The 27,858-nt window shown below is 38.2% G+C and overlaps 1 pseudogene; it reads left to right on the plus strand.

The window, feature by feature from the left end:
• Positions 1-782: 782 nt before the first annotated feature.
• On the plus strand, positions 783-27,695 carry LOC120884787 (antigen WC1.1-like; annotated as a pseudogene).
• Positions 27,696-27,858: the final 163 nt, after the last annotated feature.

Consider the following 27,858-nt stretch of genomic DNA (forward strand, 5'->3'; position numbering starts at 1 on the left):
TTTCTCTCTGGTGTTCTTAAATTGGAGATTGTCCTAGAGCAGGATTATGCCTACTTATAACTGATTCATCAGCTGTGGATTTCTATCTTCCCTATTCATTAAGTTGAAATATCCACAAAGCTTCAGCAAGAAGGACTAGGTCATGGCTTCATTAAGATGTAACTTCTCTAGATTGGCTGAAGTTATAGCTCAGTGGCAAAGCACATACCCAATATGTTCAAGGTTCTTTGCCTGATCATCACCATAACTCAGAAAGAAGAAAACAGCAATAAACACAACATAAAACTAAACCAGACAGGCATAGTGGTGCACACCTATAACCCCAGCAGCTAATGTGGCTTAGGCAGGAGTATTGCAAGTTCAAAGCCAGCCTCAGCAATTTAGAGAGGCCCTAAGCAATTCAGTGAGACCTTGTCTCTAAAGAAAATACTAAAAAAATGGCTGGAGATGTAGCTCAGTGGTTAAGTTTTCTTGGGTTTAATCCCCAGAAATAGATAGATAGATAGATAGATAGATAGATAGATAGATAGATAGATAGATAGATGATAAACAAACCAGCTATAGAAATATAATAATAATCAATTACACTCAACAACAACTAAAACAGCAGTAACAATAGATAAAGGGAAGAACAAATAAAATGAACAAGACAAACAAAAATTACTAAAAGGAAATTAATTTAAAAAAACATTGAAGATGGAAAATAAAAAGGAAGGAAGAAGGGGAATAAAAAAAAGAAGAAAAAATATTTGTTAAAAAAAGGCAGGGGGGATTAACCAGGCATGATGGAACTGGCCTGTAATCTGGAGGCTGAGGCAGGAGGACTAAAAGTTCAACACCAGTGTCAGAAACTTAGTGAGACCCTAAGCAACTTAGTGAGACCCCTTCTCAACATAAATAAATATATAAAATTTAAAAGATCTGGGAATGTGGTTCAGAGGTAAAGTACCTCTGGATTCAATCACCAGCACAATTAAGAGAAAGGAGGAGAAGAATAAGAAAGAAGATGGAAAAATCCATTTGAAAAATTAAAAACAAATTAATCAAGTACTAGTAAAGGAAATATAATAAAGCCAAAGAAAAATATGTGTCAAAAATTTCTCCCAGCCAAAGTATTTGCATTGGAGACACATTTTTCAAAGTCATCTAACTTGTGAATCCACCAGATATTTGAGAGTCAGTTGGCTACAAAAGAAACCAGTTGCACTTCCTTTCTCTTGCTATCAAACATGCTGGGATTGGGGCAGTATGTTGGCTATACTGTACTCCTCACTTCCTGTCAAGGAGGTTAAAAGAATATTGACAAAGTAGGCCATAATATCTCTGCAGGTGTTTTGTTATCAAAATTCAAGTCAGCCCTTCCTTACCATAAACTCCTAGTTTTGAATAATAGCAACTCCTAAAAAAAAGTCCAAGTATAGATTCCATTTGTTTGGAGGGAAAAGTAATATTCTATGGTTACCACTGTCAACTTAGCAATGTCAATATCTGACATGATCTTTTTTGGGGAACTTGCTCAATCTACCTAAAGTGAGTCAAGTTTTGACATTACATATTGAATCTGAACTCTGAAACATAAAATTAGTAGTGAAATATTTTGAGGCAAACAATGGTCCATTCATTTTCTAGTCTCAATGACCAACCATATGATCATGATTTCTCCTGGATTCATGGTTGTCACCTGAGGTTTCTGATGATCTCATTCCAGTTCCTTACTCTACCCCCTGTGCACTGATTGTTCCACATCTCAGACAATTGGTACTCAAGTGTATGTGCTTTCTAATATACCAACCAGATGCTGGCCCATTACATTGACACATAGAAATCATTCAGAAAAGACACTTTTAGCTACTTAAAGTTGGAAATTTAACATTTCTAGAATTGTGTTATCAGATCTTATGAAGAACTCTGAAAATAAGTTTAACTCTGATAGCAATTACATAATAACTTCTACCTGAGACATCTAATTAGATTATGTTGTGTTTAATCTCATTTCTTGTTTTTACACAATTAATCCTCCTTGTTGTTTTGGTAGGAATTGAAACATAACTGCTGCACTGGTAGAAACAACTCCATGTCTTACACAGCAAGCTCTGCAATCCAAAAGTGGGTCTACTGATTGGTTGGGAAAGGAGTACCACATGACAAGAAAACCCTTCTCATTTTCATCATAAATATAACCATTGACATGATTTTTTCTCCTCAGGGACTCCACAGCTCCACCTGGTGGATGGGGGCAGCCGCTGTGCAGGCGGAGTGGAGATCTTTCACCAGCATTTTGGGGGCACTGTTTGTCAAAATGGCTGGGACCTGAACGATGCTCACGTGGTGTGCAGACAAATGGGCTGTGGAGTGGCCCTCGATGCCACACACTTTATACAGTTTGGAGAGGGATCAGGGCCCATCTGGCTGGAGAAACTGAAGTGCACAGGAGAGGAGGACCAAATATGGAAGTGCCGTTCTCACGCCTGGGGGCAGCACTACTGCACTCATCAGTTGGACGCAGGTGTCATCTGCTCAGGTATTCTCCACTGCCTAAGAGGATAGAAAGAACCAAAAGTGTGTGTCTGATCCTGGGGAAATAAGAGACAAATGAACCCCAGAGGACTACGAGGTCCCCATGAACCCTAAGTGCTCTAAATAGCAGTGAATGGTGGGCTTTATTTAATTTTTCTTGTAAATCTCAAATAGCGTTCTTTCACTTCTCTGCAGTCATACTTGATTAGATAGTGTTTTTGGTAGAATCCTTCCACTTAAAATCATCTTCATAATTTTGTTTCTACAGCTTACTATTTATAGAGTTACCTATAAATTACTGCATATAACCTCTTTCAGAAGACAGACAAGAATGAGGCTTGCTTTTATTCAGTTCAATTAGGTGTTTATATATTTATAGCCAGAGATATTTTTGCACTGGGTTAGTAGGTATTTGGACACAGGGATGGGATTGAACACATCACAGGGGAATTTATGGATTACAGGAAAGTTGTGATTATCCTTTCCAGATTTAGACATTAGAATTCTCAGCTCATTGGCAGGGAGGGCCAGAAAACTGTGAGTGAAATGCACAGGTATTCCTTCCATCATAACTACAATAGATTCTCTCTACATTTTCTTTTCAAAACAACATCTGTATAAACTCATCCTTGGGAGATAAATTTACTCTTGTGCTGGCAGATTAATGTTGGATACATTAAAATATTAATGCATATTTATTATAGTAAGATATTATATAGTTTAGGACTCAGACCACAATGGCTGTTCAATGATCTCCCACAAATAAACCACATTAACTATAATTCACACACCAAACTGGCCTCATAAGAGACAACAGACTTGGTGAGGGCCTGCTTTTACTATGATAAAAAGAAAAGACACATTGAAGGAGGAAGGAAGATAAGACGTGCCCTTTCCCAAACTTCAATTTGCCCAGCATGAAGAGAAATGCATTCTTGTTGGGGAATGGAAAGGGAATTAAGCCAGACCTTAGATTTGAAACCCAGGACTAGGTCTGCTGCAGAGTGAAACCTGGTGCTTGGCAGAGCGTGACAACCCTGTTCCCATGCCTGTAACCGTCTCACATAGAGACTCTGGAACTATGTTTCATTGGGCAGGAAAGAGACTGTCTCCACTACCACAGCTCCAACCTCTAGCAGAAGAGGAAAAAGCAAGACTCTCTAAGTATAAGGCAGAGTGCTGGCACAGGACTTTGTCTTGGAGTTCAGTCCAGGCCCACCATGATCATACACAGCACTGAGTAGGAATTAGAGTCCTCAAATGTCGAACAGAGATAACAGAGCAAGACCTTTGTGCTGGTGGGACAAACTCAAGAAGAGCCTGTAGCACCTGTGGCTGGTTGCAAGAATTTGGAGCCTTGAGTCCACCTCAGCAGTAGGCAGCTCATAGCACTGAGGGCCTTGGTCCCTCCCCACTTCTGTGTTGCTTTGGAAGGGCTGTGGCTTCAGTGTGTGATACAGCATTGCACCATTGTTGATCGCAGGACTACTCACCTCATTCCTCCTCAACATCTGGCAGCATAACATGGAGAAAGTTAAGTCTCTGCATAAAGGTGAAAAGTTACTTGAGCAGTTGTGACTGGAAGCCTTGGGTTCTTATCTCTATATGTTATAGTACAGCTCTCAAAGATGAAAGATAAAGACACTCAGGTATCAAGAGGAAAAAAAAGAAATAACATTTAAGAATGTCCCAATTCACCTGATGGCAGACTTCTCAACAGTAAACATATAGGTCAGAAGTGAGTGCCATGGGATTTTCATAGAACCGAAGAAAACCCTGCCAATCAACAATACTGAATCTAGCAAATTTATCCTTTATACATAAAGGAGGTACAAAGACATTATCAGACATCCTGACCCTCAAATTATCACATGATTTAGCAATCCCAATGCTGAGCATATGTCCAAGGGAAGTGAGATCTCTATGTTAAAGAGACATCTGTACTCCCATGTTTATGGCAGCACAATTCATACTAGATAAGAAATAGAAATAATCTAAATGCCCATCAGCTGATAAATAGATAAATAAATAAAATGCATTGGAATACTATTTAGTCATAAAAATTAATTAAATCCTTTCATTTGACATGATGTGCATAGGTCAGGAGATCATTAGGTTAAGTGAAATAAGTCACGCAAAGAAAGACAAATATCCTATAATCTCACTGTATGTCAAATATGTAAGAATTGACCTCATAGATGTTGAGAACAGAATTGTGGTTACTACAGACTAGAGAGTATTGTGGATGGAAGTGGAAGACAAAACAGTGATCAATGAATAATGGGTTTTACTTAAATAGGAACAAGAAGTTGTGGTGCACCATGGCACAGGAGTATGCCTATAGAAAACAATAATTAATTACATTTCAAAAACTAGAATAAAGTATAATGGAAACTTTCACCAAAAACAAATGAAAAGATTTTGAGGAAACAACGAAATGCAATGTATATATGCATTAGCACATGAATTTACTCCATTACTGTGTACACTATGTCATTAGGTATCAAAATAAATTTACTTAAATGAAAACAAAGGAAAATATAAAGGTGACAAGATATAGGAAAAATTGTTTATATCTGATAAGAACAATGATGCAAAATGAGTATATTAGCAGGTAAGGTTGATAAGAATTGGACATGGAGACAAATAGAATTTTCTGAAGAAGATAGAGAAAGCTTAAGTGTCTTGGGGATGGCCTTGGAGGGGTGACAAAGAACACATAAGAATTATCTTGGCAGCACTTAAGACCCAGGTGTAGGGTGGGCAATCTGTGTACATTTGTGGTGCATCCCTTCTTCACAAAAGGAGGAAAATGATTTGAAAGAGTCATTTAAAGCTGAAGTATTGAGAAGGTCAGAATAGAGGAAGAAAAGGTCCCTTGGATGATACTTTCATAAGAACCCTAAAATGTACCCACGGGAACAATGTGTCTATGGAGAAAACAATCAGTCAAGGATATGTATGACTACAATTTTAATATACTCAAGTGAGAATTATTTATATGAATCAATAGATTTCTGCAAATGAAATTTTTCTTTCTTTTTCCACCCAATGTTTCACAAAATTCAAATGACTTAAAACTGATTTTTGTCCCATTAGATGTAAAGCTCTGCAAAGATAATGACATCATTTTCTTTATATATCATACATATGCAGCACCTAAAAACATTTCTAGAACATGAAAAATTCTGAAAATATGTTAGTATTGTAAATAAGAAAATATGAAGGCAGACCCTCAATACTGTCTTTGTACACCTCTCTCCTATATCAGTCCTGGGCAAAAAGTTCAAATGTGTCTCCTTTAAAGACTTTCTAATGCATTTTTATCCTTTCATGATCAGAAGCATTTTTACCCATATTAGGTAAATTCCATTTTGATAACTTACTTTGAGAAGAAAAATTACTGAACATGTTATTCCAGAGTAAGCATTTCCTTTTTCAGGACATAAATTACTATTACATTATAATTCCATATTTGTAGTCAGATATCTCCCCAAACGTCTGAACCCATACTCAAAATCATTTCAGGATCAACTTTAACAGACATCTAATGGCTTCTTTGAACTCCACTTATTAGTAAAAAAAAAAATCCCTCAAAACAAAACAAAAAGACAAATAAGCATGCTCAAATCTCTTAATAACTTCTGATTCTACTTCTTTTTTTGGGGATACGGTGATACCAGGGATTCAACTCAGGGGCACTCAACCAAAAGCCACATCCCCAACCCTTTTTTGTATTTTCTTTAGAGACAGGATCTCACTGAGTTGCTTACAGGCTGGCTTTCAACTTATGATCCTCCTGCCTCAGCCTCCAAAGGCTCTGGGATTATAGGCATGGGCCTCCACGCCTGGCTGATCCTACTTATAAATTCTCTTTCTGTCTTCTTTAATGGGAAGGCTGATATAAAGAACCCAGATTATCTTAGTCACAATAAATTACTTTCTATCTCTGTCTCACACTGTTTACTGGGCTCTTTCCTCATCTTTAAATGGGAAATTAATATAAATTGTCAATTTTTTATTGAATTTTGAATTTTTTAATTCTTTAACAGATATTTACTTAATTGGAATTATTACCTGTGAACTGAAAGTTTCTGAGGATAAAAGAGTGAAAAATTAATTCTAGTCTTTTTTCTACACTGAGTTCCAATTTAAAGAATAGATATATAGCTTATTAAATAAGAGGTAGACTGACATAGACAGACAGACATATAAACTCAAGATTAGGTATATTTTAATACAAGAATAATATGTCCATATAAAAGAAAATGCATACACATATTTTTAAAAAAATTTCTTGGAGTCATCCATTTAGAACCAACCTTACAAAATTTCTTCTCCTATAGTTGTCTTCAGACATTTGCTCATAGAATTCCCACTTCAACACTTGAATCTATTCTCCACATCCCATTCCTGAGAAAAGAAAAAAATTTCACAGAATTTCCTGTGCCATGTAGTTCCCAATTCCAACCCTAGATACTCATTGCTCTAGTTATTTTCTTCCACGGGATTTGTGCGTTTGGATGGAGGAGGTGGACCTTGCTCTGGGAGAGTGGAGGTGAATTCTGGAGGAGGATGGACTCCAGTATCTTATGGGAATTTCACATTACCCACTGCCCAGGTCATCTGTGCAGAGCTGGGGTGTGGCAAGGCAGCATCTTTTCTCTTGGACCTGCCCCTCAGAGAGGCCAGTGAACAGGTCTGAGCTGAAGAGTTCCAGTGTAAGGGATGGGAGCCTGAGCTCTGGTTCTGCCCCAGAGTGCCCTGTCCTGCAGGCAGCTGCCCACACAGAGGGGCTGTGCAAGTTGTCTGCTCAGGTGAGACCCACAGCAGGACCTTAACCTTTTTGCACACTCTATTGTGGTAACAAATGTTAGATGTTATTGTAATCCTGTCTTCTCCTGCCAGAGTATACAGAAGTCAGGCTCATGAAAAATGGCAGCTCTTGGTGTGAGGGTCAAGTGGAGATGAAGACCTCTGGAGGCTGGAGAACTCTCTGTGCCTCCCACTGGAATATGGCCAATGCCAATGTAGTTTGCCGTCAGCTGGGCTGTGGAGTTGCCATCTCCACCCCAAAGGGAGCATACTTTGTGGAAGGAGGAGATGAGATCTGGAGAGACCGATTCCACTGCTCAGGGTCTGAGTCCCTCTTGTGGAATTGCCCTGTGACTGCCCTGGGTGTTCCTGCCTGTGCCCATGGAAACACAGCCTCTGTGGTCTGCTCAGGTGAGAGAGGTCAGGGCTGACTGGTACTCAGTTTTAACTTTGAGTGACATGTCTCTAAGAGCAGACAGCATGGAGAGCATACAAGAAAGACATTTCTTGGTAAAATATGGTTCTTCTCAATGATTGTTCATATTTCAGGCCCTGTCAAGAGTTATTCAGAGGAATTTTTTTGATAGACAAAAGTTATAAGTTTATTATTACCTATATATCTTAAACATAGAAGTTTTCTCAAATCTTAACCTTGTACTACAATATTTGCTTCAGATGTTTTTTATTATATATTTTTATTTGTTCTATCTAGCTATTCATGATAGTAGAATGTATTTTGATATATTATACATTCAGGGAGTATAAATTTTCATTCTTCTGGTTGTACATGATATAGAGTTACACCAGTCATGTAATCATATATGCACATAGGGTAATAATGTCTGATTCATTCTATTACCCTTCCTACTCCTAAATGCCCTTCCCTCCCTTCACTCCTCTCTGTCTAATCCAAAACACATCTATCCTTCCCTTGCCCCCTACCCTTTGTTGTGAATTACCATCCTCATATCAGAGAAAAAATTCTGCCTATGGTTTTGGGGGATTGGCTTATCTCTCTTTGCATGATAGTCTCCAATTCAATCCATTTACTGATAAATTCCATAGTTTCATTCTTCTTTAAGACTGAGTAATATTCCAGTGTGTATATATACCATATTTTCTTTATCCATTCATCTTTTAAAGGCATCTAGGTTGGTTCCATAGTTTAGCTATTGTGAACTGAGCTTCTATGAACACTGATGTGCCACCTAATTCGAGCATACTGATTTTGAGTCCTTCCTATATATGGTGAGGAATGGGTTAACTGGGTCAAATAGTGGTTCCATCATTTTTCTAAGGAATCTACATACCACTTTCCATGTTTGCACCAATTTTCAGTCCCACTAACAATGTACAAAAGTACTTTTTCCCCCATGTCTCCACGAATGTTTATTGTTACTTGTATTCTTGATAATTTTCATTCCAATTGGAGAAGAAATCTCTATATAGTTTTAATTTGCATCTCTCTAACTACTAGAGATGTTAAATATTTTTATATATTTGTTTACCAATTGTATTTCTTCATCTGTGAAGGGTCTCTTCTGTTCCTCTGCCCATTTATTGATTGAATTATTTGTTGTTGGGGTTTGTTTGTATGTTAAATTTTTGAGTTTTTATATTATTCTGGAAATTAGAGCTCTATCTGAAGTACCTATGGCAAAGACTTTCTCCCATTCTGAAGGCTCTTGCTTCATATTCTTGATTGTTTCCTTTGCTGTGAAGAAGGTTTTTAGTTTGAATCCATCCCATTATTTATTTCTTGATTTTACTTTCTTGTGCTTGTGTCTTGCTAAGAAAATCAGTTCTTAAGCCGACATAGTGAAAATTCGGGCCTACTTTATTTTTTATTAGGCACAGACTCTCTTGCCTAATGACTAAGTCCTTGATCCACTTTGAGTTGAGTTTTGAAAAGGATGAGAGATTTAGGTTCAATTAAATTTTTCTACATATGCATTTTCAGTTTTCCCAGAATCATTCATTGAAGAAGGTATTTTTTCTCTAATATATGTTTTTGGCAAGTTTGTCTGGTATGAGATAACTGTATTTATGTGGGTTTGTCTCTGTGTCTTCTACTCAGTACCAATGGTCTTAATGTCTGCTTTGGTTCCAATACCATGCTGGTTTTTGTTACTATAGCTCTTTAGTATAACTTAAGGTCTGCTATTGGGATAACTCCAGCTTCACTTTTATTGCTAAGGATTGCATGGTTATTCTGGATCTCTTCTTTTTCCAAATAAATGTCATGACTAATTTTTCTATTTCAATTAAGAATGTCATTGGAATTTTAATGATAAGCATTAAGTCTATATAGTTCTATTGAGAGTGTGGCCATTTTGACAATGTTAATTCAGCTATCCATAAACATGGATTCCAAATATTTTAATATTTGCTGTTGCAAATGGTGTAGTTTTCCTAATCTCTTTCAGTGAATTCATCACTGACACACAGAAATGCAATTGATATATTTGTTTTAGAAGTTTTCTAGAGGATCTTCTAAAAATGGGATCATATCATCAACAAATAAGGCTAGTTTGAGTTCTTCTTTTCTTTTTTTATCTATTTAATTTCTTTCTTCTGTCAAATTGCTCTAGCTGGAATTTCAAGGATTATGTCCAACAGAAGTGGTGAAACAGGACATTTTTGTCTTCTTCCCATTCTTGGAGGGAATGCTGTCAATTTTTCTGAATTTAGAATGATGTTGGCCTTGAATTTAGCATATATATTTTTTACAATGTTGACATATGCTCCTGCTATCCCTAGTTTTTCTAGTGTTTTGAATATGAAGAGTGTTGTGTCTTGTGAAGTGCTTTTTCTTAATCTATGTTGGCCTTGAATTTAGCATATATATTTTTTACAATGTTGAGATATGCTCCTGCTATCCCTAGTTTTTCTAGTGTTTTGAATATGAAGAGTGTTGTGTCTTGTGAAGTGCTTTTTCTTAATCTATGTTGCACTGTTTTTAATATGTCTTTATATTCAATTTTCCAGAAATTTATTGAGAATTTTTGTGTCTGTGCTTATCAGAGATATTGGTCTGAAGTTTTCTCTCTTGGATGTGTTTTTGTCTAGTTTTAATATCAGGGTGATACTAGCCTCATAGAATAAATTTGGAAGGTTCTCTCCTTTTCTATTTCATGGATTAATTTAAGGAGTAATGGTGTTAATTCTTCTTTGAAGTTCTTATAGAACTCCTCTGAAACTGTCTGGTCCTTGGCTTTTCTTTGTTAGTAGGCATCTTCTATTTCATTGCTTGAAACTTATCTGTTTAAATTGTGCATGTCCTCCTAATTCAGTTGGGATAGGTTGTGTGTCTCTAGAAATTTGGTGATGTCTTCAAGATTTTCTATTTTATTGGAGTATAAATTTTCAAAATAATTTCTGAATATCATTTATATTTCAATAGTGTCTGCTGTGATATTCCCTTTTTCATCACAAATTTTAGCAATTTGAGTTTTCCTTTGAATATCTCACTTTGTGTTATGCTTTTAGCACTATCAATAATGATCTTAAAGACCTAAAACTTATAGCGTATAAAGGAATGGTATGTTCTCTCACTGTGTCTCTCATTTTCCTGTTTATATTTTCTATCCTCGTCTTTCTGTGCTTAATGTATTTTCCTATGTTCTTATATTTTGCTATTTTTATTCTGTGGTAATCTACTGTTTTTATATTCATCTTCTGGGTTCTGATTTTTAGTTGCCAATTTTTTAATTCTCAAATTTTTATTAGATTTTTGTGATCATTCTCTGCCAAGATGCACGTCATGCCGTTTAATAGAACATTCAATCATGATTTTTTAAATTGCTTATAAGGAAACACCAATACTAATATGTAAACATCTTTCCCAATTTTTCACATTTTTATTCTTTGTTCTCTCTCTAAACTCCATTTCATGTGGTATTTTTGACCAACATTGTATTTAAAAAACCTTTAAAAAGGATTTTATTTAGCCTTTTCCAGGTACTTCATTTAAGATAAAACACCTTATACAAAAATAATTGAAGTTTTAAGAAACTGAGCACCATCCTTATGATAAAATTCTTTTAGTTTACAAAATATAACACGAGTTTCCTGGTTCTTTAACATGATTCCTCCTCTTCAGTCCAACCTAAATTATATTTGTGTATTCCCAAGGCAATCTGGCAAACATGCTGAGATTTTCAGTCTCACCTTCACCTCTGAATGGATAAATGCCTCCAGAGGAAAATAGCTGATCTAGTTTTCACTTTTCTCTGAACATGACTCTAAAAGTCTTGCTGTCCTAGGAGCTATGCAATGCTCTTAAGAAGCACTGACATAGTCCCATTTTCCCAAAGTCACTCCTAGTGCTTGACATAAAGCACTATACTCAGTCAGAGTCAGAGGAAGAAATCTCCATTAAGAGATTAGCTCTGAAGACAGAAAACCACTGATCATTTGCACAGCTTTCAGATACCATCACTAGATTATTGTCTAGTTTAATTCAGCTTCCTTTTCTCTAACCCCTTTGGTAGGAAACTAGGCCCAGCTGCTGCCCCAATGCAACAACTCCTGGTCTGACCCAGCAGGCTCTGCAGCCTCAGAGGGCCACACTGCCAACTGCTCAGGTGAGCAAGGCCCTCAGCACAAGAGCCTTCCCATATTTCCCTGTGTAAATGCCCACTGACATGACCCTGTCTCTCCTCAGACAGCAGACAGCTCCGCCTGGTGGATGGGGGCAGTCGCTGTGCAGGGAGAGTGGAGATCCTGCAGCAGGGCTCCTGGGGCTCCATCTGTGATGACAGCTGGGACCTGAGTGATGCCCATGTGGTGTGCAGACAGCTGGGCTGTGGAGTGGCCCTGGAGGCCACTGTCTCTGCTCACTTTGGAGAGGGATCAGGGCCCATCTGGCTGGATGAGCTGAACTGTACAGGAGAGGAAGCCTATGTGTGGCAGTGCCCTTCCCAGGGCTGGGGGCAGCACAACTGCAGGCACAAGGAGGATGCAGGGGTCATCTGTTCAGGTCTGTGCTGCACACTGTGCACTGGTGGGAGAAGTGAGGAGGGTATGCAGGATGGTATCTAAACCTTAGAGCAGAGAAGGGGAAATTGGTGGTAGGGTGGAGGGGGAAGAGACTCCTCCCACACTGTCTGCCACTCTATCAGAGAAGATGGGGTACTTCCATTTCCTGCTGCAGCAGCTGAGCTTCTGCTCTTTCTTTCTCAGCCCTGTTTCATGACAATCTTTCACTTCAGTTGTCCATTTGACTGCAGACCATATCCTTCATTTACTGTGGGTGCAACATCCCGAGACTACTATATTAATTTCCTATTACTGCTGTATAATAAATTACCACATAGCTAATGGCTTAAAACAACAGGAATTCAAGTCTGAACCCAGTCCACCTGGAGTATTAACAAGGGGTCAGCAGGCGGCATTCAGCTGAGACTCTGGGAAGACTCATTTCCTTGTCTTCTCCAGCATCTAAAGTTGCCTATAACCCCCTTCCTTCTTCAAGTCAACCACCTTACATTCCTCTGACCATTTTCTTTTTTCATTTTTGCGTCTCTCTCTGACCAGGGTCAGAAACAGTTGTCTGCTTCTGTGAATACAGGTCTAAGGATGTGGTTAATACAAGATAATCTAAAATAATCTTACCATTAAAAATCTTCATTTTGATCCTGTCTGCAAAATTTCTTTGCCTCACAAGATAACCTATTCACAAGCTCCAGGATCAGGAATTGACATATCTGGGTCTTCACTATTCTGTCACTTCACTGTTCACACCCCCTTTCCCAGGGTCTGTCAGATGTTTAGTCAGGTAGTTTTTCCTCCCTCCCTTCAAGATCCCCAGTCCAGTGTTCCTACCTGTTCATTTTCCACTATAACTTTGTCATAGAAATAGAAAGAGACATACAAGTTATCAAAAAGGGGTGAAAGTTTTGTCCTTCCACTCAACAGATATTTCTTCAGCAAAGTTAGCAATAAGCACTGCCTAAGAATAAAGAAAAAACAGCACTAAGTGTTAAATACTCACTGTGCCCTGTTTTCCTCCTCTTGGTTTCAGAGTTCCTGGCCCTCAGGTTGGTGAGCGAGGACCAGGTGTGTGCTGGGTGGCTGGAGATTTTCTACAACAACACCTGGGGCAGTGTCTGCCACAGCCCCATGGAACCTGTGACCTTGTCCGTGATCTGCAGACAGCTTGGCTGTGGGGACACTGGGATTCTCAATACTTCTGTTCCTCACAGAGAAGGTTCTAGACCCCGTTGGGTAGATGGAATCCAGTGTAGGAAAACGGACACCTCTCTCTGGCAGTGTCCTTCTGACCCTTGGAAACAGAGATTTGCTTTGCAAAGGAGGAAGCTTATATCATGTGTTCAGGTGACTTACTCCCTACTTCCATGTCCTCACTCTGTTAGTTGTTAGAGAAATTTCATACCAAAGGAATGAGTTCAAATAGGTCTACAAGGTGAAAGTTTGAATAGAGATCATTTAAGCCTCAAATTATAATCTTGTTTCATGACAGAAATAAGTAAAATTGTTCTGACAACCATTTATGTGAGAAATGTCATGGATAATAAAGTAAGCATGTGGAAACATAAACTTATCCTCCAAAAATTCATCTAAGCAAATGACTAGTGCAGTCTAGGCTATAATAATTACTCTGTATTCCTTGGTAGAGTGAGGAATTTAACCTCAATTATGTAACTCACTTACTATGTCCTATCATTGCATTAGTTTTCACATGTAATGAAGGTTAATTCTCTTAGCAAATTGTTCATAGGTTTTATGGTGATCATTTATCCAGAGGTGGAAACTGAGGTTAGGAGTAAGCACTTCATCCATCCAATACCCTCAGAAGAGTGAGGGACATCTTGGAGGACCCAGTACTACTGTCTGGGTTGCTTTTGAGCTCATGGTCTTTTACTCTGAAATCCATCTACATCAGACAGACAACCTCTCGTTTCAGATTGTTTATGGTAAGTAATTGAGTGACTTGTAGGGAGAAACATAATTCTAGACCTGAGGAGAGACAAGAAAATACTGTCCCTGTCCTCATGGAGTTTATCCTCCAGCACGATGACACATACCAGCTATAAATATAGAACAGTCATGAAGAAGTGGGACGTGCTGTGAAAATGTGTAATTTGAGGAAAAGAGAAATGATACTTAGTTTGAGACCCAAAGGAGAAGTAGACATACAATGAAAGAAGAATTAGAGGATTTTGTCAGTATAAATACTCAGGTGGGAGGAGCATGACGATCCTGAAACACTGATAAAATCCCATCAAGGACAGAGCAGGAAGAGGGTGGGGAGAAAGAAGCATGATTATCTAGATGGGTGAGAAGAGCTGGCCCCAGTAACAACAAACCTGTTTGTTAAACTTCTCGCCTGCCACATCATGAGAAATTGCTGTAAGGCACAGGGCCTGGACTCCATTTTCTTCTTGAATTCATCGCCTCACAGACCCAGTGGTCTTGGTTGAGACTGCCTCCTCTGAGCCTTTATTTATATATTACTACAAACCCATATGTCACTTCATCCCTCTACCAGAAAACATTCCATGGGGCTTGTTGGAAATTGGAGCCTAACATCTTCCAATTTTTTAAGACCTGTCATGTCACCTTCATTTCCAAGTTCTGATAAAAGCCTGGCTTTCAACTGAAAACAATGATGTCCTTATCATTTGAAAGCTCTGTGCTTCCTTTTAAACAGGATGTTTCTGGACCAAATAGTAGAATGAAAATATTTTTGCTCTCACTTATCATTTTAAACAATTTTTTTTCTTTTTTCTCCATGTTCAGTTACTTGAAATCTGCCCCCACAAAGTGGCACAATCTACCATTTCTTTTGGTGTCACCATCCAGCCTGGTTGCTCCCCCTTATCCAGGCAGGCTGCAGTATCAGGCTCGCCAGGCTTCTCTGACTCCTGTTCCTGATGCTGCCACCATCTTGGAACATAACAGAGATAACATCCTGGCCTCTCCATTCCTGACTTTCTCCCTTTAAAGCACTCCCTCCCACCCCATCTCCATGTATGGCCACACTACTGACCATCACCAACTGTCCAGCCTGTGATCTTGACTGCATTTTTCCTTCTCTAACTCTTGTCTCTTCTCCTTGTGGCACATATTCTTGATGCTCCCTTTTCCAGATATGTAATCTTCATGCAGATTCCAGACATTTTTCCTTATCAGCTTTTCAGTTTCTTCCCTACCTGTACAAGACTAGGCAAAGACTGGTGAATCATGGACAAGTGCTGTGTCTTGTTGTAATGTGAAATTATTCTACCAGTCTCTTGGAATTTGTGATCCAATCTATGATGGATCCTCCACACTGGCTCCATATTGTAGTGTGCTTCTCTCACATGTGCTCTTGCCCTCTCTCTAACATGACATTTTACAAATTCCCTGATCTCCCTCTCATTGGTATTTATACTGCATCATACACATGAATGATGATCTTCCCTCACACTTCACTGGAAATAGAAACTCTCAGCTGTCTAATTTTTTGTTTTCTCTTCATGGTCACTCTAATTTACTGATTATTATTCTGTCTTAGAGTCTTGCAACTTCTTTGTTCAATATCTAAATTTTAGACTCTGTATTCTTCCTTAGCTCTTTCCCATCCCTTATCTCATCAGGGTCCATGGCTGTAGATGATGTCATTCCACTGACAGCTCCATACCTCCATACCTGGTCTCTGCCCTTAAATCCAAACTCACACATTTCATTGCTAATGAATACCCTCACTTGTATTTTTAATAGACCACTCAAATTTAATTTTCAAACTAGAGTGTTTTATTCCACCCTTTTAATCCCTGCCTCTACCACTTTCTCCCTGTTCTATTCCTCATCCCAGTTAATGCCACTGTTGTTGCCCAGTTACTTATTCTCAGTCTAAATTCACGTCTTAATGTCTTCTCTTTTGCTCTCTCTCCAGTTCCAATGTAGTAGCAAATTCTATGTCTCTATCAGCAAATACATCTTAAATCCATCTTCTCGGATCTTCTCACTCTCTTCTTAGTTCAGGAAAGATCACTTGCAGCTTGGACTCTTCCAACAGTCTTCAGTGGTCTTTGTCTTCTATAACATATTGTCTATCTAATGTTGGGAATATACTCATTTGGTTACCAACTTGATTAATGTGTGCTGTGTCACAGGTGAGCTGCCTTTAGAAGTGACACTGGCACATTTCGTTGTGACTCCAAAATGCAAAAACAACAGGAAACCATGTCTCAGGAGTCTGTAATTAGTCTAATTAGCAGAAATTCCAGGGAAGATGTATTCAGCATGTTGTTCTTGGACTTTGAAGGACTTTCCATGCAAGAGGGAGGAGACTGTGAGCCACTCCAGAGGTCAGGGCTGTGACTCTCGGGTACAGATTTCTACTGGTTGGGTTTGGGTTCACTCTAAGTTTAAGTATCACTAATGAACCCCTCCATGTGAGGACCCCCAGGGAATGAGTAATGCTGTCTGTCTGGGCAATGAGCACCAGAGGCATGAAAAGCTGGCCATCCCACTTTCTCTTTAGCTGTGCTATCTTTTTTTGCTTTTTTCACAGAATCGGCCACATGCTTGACACTGGGGGATTTATGTTCTTCCTTCTAGTTTTTTTTTTCTGTAGAGTTAAACAACATCTTCTCTATTACACCTAATTACCAAAAATTAATTACTCAATGAAATAAAAAAAAAGACATATTAAAATATAAAAGGTACATTAGTGACATTGCTTAACCCTTGTCTGTTCATAATCCCCTGATGTGAATAGGATTAATGGACTGGTAATTACTTTTTTCCCAATCTTCCATTTTCATGGAATCCTATCTAAGCTCATGTAGTGATAAAAGCATTTATCTTATGGTGTCTTTTTATTTGGTTTTACAACATTAGGATTATATCTTACTTACTATTGTTACATTGGCTTTTCTTAACAATATATTATGGATATTCCTCAAATAGAACACCCATTTTTATAAAATAACTCCATAATGTTTCATTCTTAAGCGATTAGTATTCCAGCTTGCATAAAATTTTGCTACAAATTTATAATTCTTTTCTATTTTTCCCTTCTACAAACAATATTGTAATACATATCCTTACACATGTAACACTACATACTAGTAGGTTTGTTACTACAAGTGACTACCAATGGTTATAAGATCACATGATATCTATTTTTGAAAAAGATACTGTCATTACTTTGTAGGAGCAACTGCTTTCAATCAGTATTTTATAACTTGATAGAAGACACCAGCATTTTTTTATAACTTGACCATTCATCTAAATGCAAAAAAAACATACAGAACCTCAAAAATCAAAAAAGGAACAAAACCCACAAACCTCTGCTGAGAACTGCCTAAAATCCAGGGAGGATGAAATGATAAATGATGGTCAATGCTTCAAAAGCAAATGCTTACTCTTCTTTTCCTACTTTTCCACACCTTATTTTTTTCTTTTACCTGTAGAGGCTGAAGGGATAATAAATTATAAGAATGTGTATTTATAATGTTTTTCTCTACAATAGACTCCGAATATTGAAATAGTGAGACAACCAGTCCTGAAAGTGAGCAACCACCAAAGACAGGTCCTGTGATCATTTCTAGAGATGTTATCTGCATAGGGTAGGAGTTGACAGAATATTAGGTACAATGTATACCCATGATGGTGTTTTAGGACAAGTGCCTTGTATGTTTTCTCTGTATTTTTTTCATTTTTATATATTATTGGTTTTGTTTTACTTGGCTCCATTTTACATTCTATGTCCTTTCATGTATTAATTATCCTCAGTGTATTATCTTTTTATAAAAATGTTTCTATCTTACCAGTGAACAATTCTCCACTTATTAACTTTTCTCTGAATTCTACTTATTTTATTTATATAAAAAGTACTTTATTTTATGTAAAAGACTACTTTCAATTAAGTTAAATGAATACTTTCCATATGTTTGTAAGTTTTCATTAACAATATGAGGGTATTTGAGTACAAATCACTTTGGGGATTTTGTAGTACTTATATTTTAAATGTCTACTATTCATTACCACAAATCATTAACATTAACTTACATTTCTTTTATTCCTTTTTGACTAGCAAAAAAAATTTTTTAAAGTTCTTCAGCAGATTTTACTCATCTGTTCCTTCATTTAGTCAATATTTATCAAGCCACTGTTTGTGGCATTTGTAGAAAATCGCCTGTACATATTTATAATGACACATTCAATATGCCAGGCATTGTCCTGTTTGTAGGAACAGAGAGAATGAGGCAAAGTCCCCTTTCTAGTGAAGCTTTTTTCTGGGTTACATGTGTCTGTGTATGTTTTCATGTACACACATGAGCATGTGCATGATCATGTTTGTATTTTTTCATGTACTGGGCACAGTAAGAACAAGTAAACTGATAAAATAATTTCAACTGCTGATAGGGATATGCTCTAGGGGACGTCTCAGTAACCCATCCTGTTAGACAACTTCTGAAGCACCTTATCTCCACCTGTCACCCAAACTGATCCCAGGACCTTAGAGAGCCTTCTGGGGGCAGGATCTCCCCAGCTGTCACTTACTAGTGCTTCCCCCACTGACTGCTCCTACAGGAAACAGACCCAAGAGCTGTCCAGCCACTGCGCCCTGCACAGGTACCTCATCCCCTCCCACCTTCCCCATGACTTCCAGGGGCTCCTTTCCTCCCACCAGGGAGTAAGGGGAGGTGCTGCTGCCTTTTCAGACAAAGAGAAGCTCCGACTCAGGGGAGGAGACAGTGAGTGCTCAGGGCGAGTGGAGGTTTGGCACAAAGGTGCCTGGGGAACTGTGTGCGATGACTCCTGGAGCCTGGCAGAGGCTGAGGTGGTGTGTCAGCAGCTGGGCTGTGGCTCTGCCCTGGAAGCACCAGGGGAGGCTGCATTTGGCCCTGGAAATGGAAGCATCTGGCTGGATGAGGTGCAGTGCAGGGGCAGGGAGCCCTCCCTGTGGGCCTGTGCTGCAGCACCCTGGGGACAGAGTGACTGCAAGCATGAGGAGGACGCTGGTGTGAGGTGCTCTGGTGAGTAGCAGGACCAGGAGGGGGGCCAGGGTTGAAGGAGTGTGTTTGCATCCAAAGGGCTTCCCAGGCTGCCCTGCTGCCCTGAGCCCTGGCTCTGGAAGGCTGTGCCCAATCTCCTGGCATCTTGGAGAGAATGATAATGAAAGTGGTGGTGGGTGGATCCAGTGACATTTCCAGACCAACACAGTGCAGTGATTCCATTTTCCTTCTCTTGTCCCCAGGTGAAAGGACAACAGCTCACCCCACTCAGAAGAAGTAAGTGGTTCTTTTGCTCTGAACCAGGTAATGGGGGAGATAAGCAGATTTTCAGTGTTCTGAAAGGATTCTACACAGCTCTGGTCATATTACAGTAGGCCTGATGTTCAGGTGTTAGAAGAAGCCATCACTTGTGTTAAATTAGAGCAGTCAGAGAGCTCCAAAGTCTCATCCACATTTACTTTATGGAAATCTCATAAAATCAGACTCAGAAGATAGTTGACACATCCCAGAGCAGGATCTAGGGTGGTAATCCTGGGATTCAGGCACATCTATGATGTCAGGGACTTCATGGTCCTGAGGACTCAAGTGATGACCAGGATAATTGGGTTCTCTTGAGCTTATGGTCCTCTCTAAAGACTCATGGGCCCTTTTTCTTTTTCAGATACCAGTTCAGCCTCAGACCCTGTCCCTGGCATCTTCTCTTTACCTGAGATCCTCTGCATGATCCTGGGAGCTCTTCTGTTTCTAGTCCTCATCATCTTGGGAACTCAGCTGCTCAGCTGGAGAGCAGAGCGCCAAGGTGGGGCTTGGGAATGCTGTGACCTAAAAGTATGCACAGATAATATTGGACCAACTGTGGGTTTTTTTAATTACACATTTTAGACTTGTTCAGATTATATGAAAAACTGCCTTATCTACTATGGACTTGGAGATTTAAAAGACATGAATTTATCCTGGGTTAAAAAGTGGAGCCCTCAAATATGATGGCTACCCATATGAACAGTGCTAGTGGGGACTAATTATAAGATCCAGAGGTGGACAGGTAATCTAGTTCTATCTCAGTGCATCACAACACTAAAGGACAGGACCCTGGAAACCCAGAGGAGTGTCTCCAAGAGTGTGCATTGGTAAAGGTTTTGTCTGTTGGTAAGGAAATAACTTCCAAGGACAATGTCTGAACTCATTTTGCTTTCCATAGTCTTATCCACTTTTGAAGATGCTGTTGATGATGTCCTGTACCAGGAGATAGATTACCCCATAAATCCAGAGAAGGAGAGCCTGCTGAACAGCCCAGGTGTGTTCCATAGCCTCCTTTCTATGCATGAGTTTGCCATCAGTATGAGACTCTTCAGTAAGCAAACACCATATGACTAACCCAACCACACATGGCATATTAGGTAGTGTTAACTTACTGAAATAAAATGCCTAAGATAATCAAATTATAAGGAGGAAAGATTTATTTTGACTCACATTTTAAGATGTTTTTCTGCCTGGTACCTGGGCCTGATGCTTTCGGCCTGTGCAAGGCAGCATATCATGCTGGAAGCATGTGGTAGAGCAAGGATGCTTACCTCATAGTGACCAGAAAATTAATAGAAAGAGGAAGATATTGGCATCCTATGATTCTTTTCAAGAACATGCTCCCAACAACTTAGTATGTTCCATTAGTCCGCACTCCTTAGCTTTTCCAATACCACCAACCTGAGAACAAACCATTTAGAACATGAACTTTTAGGAATATTCCTGAACCACTATAACAATGGTCAGCATCCTCTAAGGCAGGAGCTCTAAGCTCTCTCTCTACAAGTGTGAAACTTCAAAATTTCATCTGAACCTTGACATTGGACATCCTACTGTGTTTGTCTATGTTGTTTTATTCCTACTAGGAACCCTGTCTGATGACTCAGCAACTAATCTACCCTATTACATAGGGGAGAACAAGGAGAATGAAGACCTTGAATCTGCCCCAGGTAGTAGAGACAGGTCTTCCCTTGGATGGCGGGGGTGAGGAGGAGGTTATCATCTGAGAAGAACTTTCTGTGATTAGGATAGGAAGAGTTTCCTCCATATTATTTACAGCTATTTTTTCCTCTTTACCCACTCTGTCATCACAGAAAAGGCAAGATTAGATTCTAATCTGTTGGTTTCCATAGCTACTTCCGTATGATCACAGACATACCTTAAATGTAACATTATAAAATCTAAGGCCATAAATTTAAAAAGAACATTTGAGGCTCATCATCTCAAAAATTCCATGGTGAAAAAGATCCTTGGGAAGTATGGATTTGACCCTGAAATACAGGGATGTATGGTTCATTTTGTGGTTTATATGAATAATAAGACCAAAAAAATGACCTTTCTAATCCTTGAAACACATGGAGTATGTAGTGACTATACTCATCAATCACCAGAAACTCTTCTCTACAAAGGATCTAAGAAAGGAGAACATTTTGAACATTCCCCAAGTGGTAAAAGTGGAGAGTTCCAAGGATGAGGCATGTCCAGGAGTGCTCTGTTAAGAACAAATCTTAAGGACACCAGAGGAGGTTGAAAACCATGCTTCCTGGGATTGGAATTGGTAGGATAGCCTATGTGTGGAAGAGAGAAAGCCAGTCTTCTCTCCTGGACAGCACTGTGTCTCTACTGCCTCAAAAGCCATATGAATAACCTGGGTTCTCCTTAGTCCTGATGAATTCTCCCTCAGTCACTTATATGTACATATTTTTTCAACCCTCTACCACATGTCTGAAAAGAATGCCTCAAACTCATAGCATAACTTTTATTGATGTTTTTGGCAAGAAATATTTGTAAATTTTTAAACTTAGTACATTGAAATATTTAGATGATTTACATGCTTTCTAAGAATACAAATATCAAATGTATGCCTTTGGGACAGCCTTGGAATATGGTGCCTATTTTTATCAGCTATTAGAATCTCTGCATTAGAAGAAACTGAAGCACAACCCAAACTAATATGCTGCTCTTCCTTCTACCTTATTCCTTATGTGTTTTCAGAACCTGAAGGGCAGCAGGCAGATGCTACAGGTAATGGTTATGATGATGTTGAAGACTTACCTGTTTCTGAAATTCCTTTTTCCCCTGGAATAAAGGAAAATTTTTTCCCAGAAGAGGGAGGTGGTACCAGATATTCTCAGACAGGTGTGTGAATAGCTATCTCTCCAGTGGTCTTGTATTATTGCCATTGTAAAGATGGATTTAGATATATTAATGATCAGTTTTCTTTTACTTCAAGAATCTAGGTAGCCTTGTAAACCAAGATGATATCATCTCTTCCCTTTTTTTATTTACTGAAGCTCTTGCATTTCTTCTGAACATATTGTGTTCTTTGTCTGTACTCCCTGCCCATGGGATGGAGACATATCTGTATGAGCTACAGAGACTTTGTGGCTTTGTTCCAATTTTCATACAGCAAACCAAGACCTATGTTGGACAAGAAGTATGGTAGTCTTTCAATTTATGAGAAATAATTTGGAAAGCTTTTTTATGTTTTTATTAATGAACTATAATTATTCATAACAGTGGCATTAATTTTGACATATTCATAAATGCATATAACATAATTTGCTACATTTAAATATCCAGTACTTCCCTTTTCTCTCCCTCCTCCTTCCCCTGATCGCCTTCTCCTAATCAACAGATCAGCCTTCTATGTATTTATTGTTTTTATAGTTAGAGCATTACATTCATACATAAAAGTAGAATTCATCATGATATATTCAAGCACACGGAAAACATAATTTGGTCAATTTCATCCCAGAGTTCCTCTCCATTTCTCCCCCTCTTGTCTCCTCCTAAACCCCCTTCTACTCCGCTCTTATTACTACTATTTTCATGATATCTCCCCCTTTTTATCCCTTACGTCTCAGTAGCTTCTGCATATGAGAGAAAAGACTCATCCCTTAACTTCTTGAGTCTGACTTATTTCACTTACCATGATTTTTTCCATTAACCACAAATTATATAATTTAATTTTTCTTTATGACTGAATAGAACTCCATTATGTATTCTATTATACACACACACACACACACACACACACACACACACACACACACACACCCCACAATTTTTTATCCATTCATTCATTGAGAGAAATCTAGGATGGTCATTTTCATGTCATCTTGTGATAAATATCTGTTTAGCTCACTTGCCCATTGACTGATTGGGTTATTTGGGTTATTTTGACATTTATATATTCTGGATATGAATCTTCTGTCAGAAGAATAAGTGGCAAGAGTTTCTCCCATTCTTCATGCTCACTTTTCATGATCTTGTTTCCTTTGCTGTTAGAAATTTTTAAATTTGAAGCTGCTCTAATTGATTCTTGGCTTTATTTCTTGAACTTTGGGAGTTTTAGTAAGATAATCACCATTTGTGCCTGTGTATTGGAGAGTTGGCTGTATGCTTTTTTCTAGCGATTGTAAAGTTTCTTGTCTAATTACTAGGTCTCTGATCCATTTTAATTGGTTTTAGTGCAGGGTGAGATATAAGGAGCTACTTTATTCTTCTATATATGGATATCCTGTTTTTCTAGTACCATTTGTTTAAAAAAAAATTGTTAGTCAACTTTTTGCTGCTGTGACTAAAAGACCCAACCAGCACATGTGTAGAGGAGAAAAGGTTTATTCAGAGGCTCACGGTTTCAAAGGTCTCCATCCATAGTCAGCAGGCTCCATTCCTTGGGGTTCAAAGTGAAGCAAAACATCATATTCGAAGAGTGTGGCAGAAGGAAGCAGATCATGTGATGATCAGGAAGCAGAGAGAAATTTCACTCTCCAGATACAAAATATATACCCCAAGACCTTGCCTCCAAAGACCCACCCCCTCCAGCCACACACTCCATGCCTTTAATTACCACTCAGTTAAATCCCCATCAGGGGAATAATTCAATGATTGCGTTAAAGGTCTTACAATCAAATTATTTCTCCTCTTTCATTGTCTCACACATGAGCTTTTGGAGGACAGTTCACATCCAAACCATAACATCCATCTTTTCTCCAATTGTATGTTTACTGATTTTGTCAAGAATCCAATGACTATATCTATGTAGGTTTATCTTTCTGTCTACTATTCCATTGACTTACATGTTGCTTTTTATAAAAATGCCATTCTATTTTTGTTAGTAGAGCTCTGCGGCATAATTAGAGTGTGGGAATTGTGATGCCTCAGCCTTGTTCTTCTTGCTCAGTATTGCTTAGACTACTCTTGATCTTTTATTCTTCCATATGAATTTTATGACTGATTTTTCTAGTTCTGTGAAGAAAGTCAATGATTTTTTTCTTTATTAAATTATTAACTTTTTCTAATTTGTTATACATGATGTCAGAATGCAATTCATTTCATATTACACATATAGAGCACAATTTTTCAAGACACTGGTTGTACACAAAGTGTTTTCAGACTATTCATGTCCTCATATGTGTACTTAGGGTAATGATATCTAACTCATTTCACCACCATTTCTGCCCCCCTTGACCCCTCTCTTCCTCTCCAACCCCTTTGTCGTATCTAAAGTTTCTCCATTCCTCCCAATTCCCTGCCCATCGCCATTATGAGTCAGCATCCTCGTATGAAAGAAAATCCTCATATAAAAATTTGGCCTTTGATTTTTTTGGATTGGATTACTTAGCATTATATTATCCAACTCCATCCATTTACCTGCAAATGCCATGATTTTATTCTCTTTTATGCTTAGTAATGTCCCATTGTGTATATAAACCAAAGTTTCCCTATGAATTCATCTACTGGAGGGCATCTGAGTTGGTTCCACCATTTAGTTATTGTGAATTGTGCTGCTATAAACATTGATATGCCTGTGCCCATGTACTATTATTTAAGTCCTTTGGGTATAAATTGAGGAGTGGGATAGTTGAGTCAAATGGTGGTTCCATTTCAAGTGTTCCAAGGAATCTCCATCCTGCTTTCCAGATCGGCTGCACCATTTTGCAGTCCCACCAGCAATGTGTGAGATGCCCTTTTCCCCACATCCTCACCAACACTTATTGTTGTTTGTCTTCATAATAGCTGCCATTCTGACTGGAGTGAGATGAAATCTTAGAGTGCTTTTGTTATGCATTTCTCTAATTGCTAGGGATGATGAGCATTTGTTCATTGTTTGTTGATTAATTGTACATCATCTTCTGAGAAGTGTCTCTTCAAGTCCTTGGTCCATTTATTGGGTTTTTTTTTTTTGGTGTTTAACTTTTTGAGTTCTTTATATACCCTAGAGATTAGTGCTCTATTTGATGTGTGAGGGGTAAAGATTTGCTCCCAAGATGTAGGCTCTCTATTCACCTCACATTTTTTTTTCTTTTGCTGAGAATAAGCTTTTTAGTTTGAGTCCATCCCATTTATTGATTCTTGGTTTTAATTCTTATGCCACAGGAGTCTTATTAAGGAAGTTGGAGCATAATCCCACATGATGCAGATTAGGGCTTTCTTTTTCTTTCATTAGACACAGGATCTCTGGTTGTATTTCTAAGTTCTTGATCCATTTTGAATTGATTTGTACATGGTGAAAGATAGGGGTTTAATTTCATTTTGTTGCATATGGATTTCCAGTTTTCCCAGCACCATTTGTTGAAGAGGCTATCTTTTCTCCAATGCATGTTCTTGGCACCTTTGTCTAATATAAGATAATTGTAATTTTGTGGGTTACTCTCTCTGTCCTCTATTGTATACCATTGGTCTACCAGTCTGTTTTGGTGCCAATACCATGCTGTTTTGTTACTGTTGCTCTGTAGTATAGTTTAAGGTCTGGTATAGTGATGCCACCTGCTTCACTCTTCCTGCTTATAATTGCTTTAGCTATTCTGAGTCTCTTATTTTTCCAGATGAATTTCATGATTGCTTGATTGTGACTGACAGAAATTATAGGTTGTTTTGGCTATATAACCTCTTTAGCAATATTAAATCTGCTTGTTGAAGAAAAAGGGATGCTTTTCCATCTTCTATAGTCCTCAAATTCTTTCTTTAGTAATCTTTAGCTTCATTTTAGAGGTCTTTCAACTTAGGTTTATTTCCATTTTTTTATTTGTTTGTTTGTTTTGTTTTGTTTTAGGGTATTTTCAATGGAATATTTGTACTTGTCTTGATTTTGGGGGTTGGGTTTACTATTGGCATATTGCAAACTATTAACTTTTGTATATTGATCCTGTATTCTGCTACTTTGCTGTATTTGTTTATCAGCTCTAAATGCCTCTGGTGAAGATTCTATATATAGTTCATATCATCTGCAAATGGAGATAATTTGACTTCTCTTTTTTCCTCTTTGTATCCTTTAATTTCCTCCTCTTATCTAACTGATATGGCTAATATTACAAAAACCATATAGATTAGGAGAGATGAGGGTGTGGATTTTTGTCCTGTTCTATATTTTAGAGAAAATGCTTTTATTTTCCCACCATTCATTATGATGTGTCATTGGATTGGTCATGTATAGCCTTCGTAAGAGTGAGATAATTTCCTTCTATCCTTAGTGCCTTCAGAGCTTTTAATATGAATGGGTGATAAATTTTGTTGATGGAATTTTTTCTGCATCTATTGAAATGATTATGTAATTTTTCTTCTTAATTCTATTTATGTGATGGATTACATTTATTGATTTTCATATGCTGAATTAACCTTGCATTTGTAAAAATTTATTTTGAAGGAAGCATGTAATCAATTATTTTCATTGACATTTCCCACTTTAATGTATAATGTACAATAGCCTTAATGAGAGATATTGAAATTTCCATTCTAGAAGAAATAATTATTTTATTGGGTGAAATAACATATGGTGACATATTTTGGAAGTGGGCTTTCCACTTATGCATGGTCATGCAGTCCATGGGAAAAGGAAACTGTTGAATTTAAGTGAAGTACCCTTCTTTGCCATCTGCCAAAGACCTAAATTGTTGTCATGAATACTATGAAGTCAAGTGTGGTCTGTTATTGAGGTATGGAGGAATTGAGAGAGGTCATCCTCTGCCTGAAGTGCTTGAGGAATCAGACCAGCCTGATGTGGAAGAGAGCACTCACATTTCTTTGCCACTCCTCATGATTTTTGACCCATCCTCCTTCTGATGGAAATCAAGACATTTGCACAGAGAAGAGTCCCTGTGATGTAGCTCTATTAATCCTTCCAGAAAAGTTTTGGTTCCCCATAGATATTTTTTAGCCACTCTACAGGTCTTTTCATTCTACAAGAGGACTCTGGACTGTCATTTGTGTCACCACTGATACCAGGATTCTCTTACTATTTCAGGTATCTCTCTGCAGTCTCTCAAAGAAGCTGACAATTCTAACATGGAAGAGACAGCATCCTCATTGGTCCTGAAACAAGAAGACCCCGGATATGATGATGTTGAGCCTATCATATTGTAGTCTTTTTTTTCCTTCTTTTCTCTATTTCTGTTTTTTGTTTTTTGTTTTTTTTTGTTGTTGTTGTTTGTTTTGTTTTGTTTTTGAGCAACCAAGCCTGTAGAGAACTCCTTATGATATTGTTTTCTGATAAAAGAGTTGTCTTCATTTCTACATGTATTCCTTA

Source organism: Ictidomys tridecemlineatus, chromosome 6 (genome assembly GCF_052094955.1).
Source record: "Ictidomys tridecemlineatus isolate mIctTri1 chromosome 6, mIctTri1.hap1, whole genome shotgun sequence".
NCBI lineage: Eukaryota > Metazoa > Chordata > Mammalia > Rodentia > Sciuridae > Ictidomys > Ictidomys tridecemlineatus.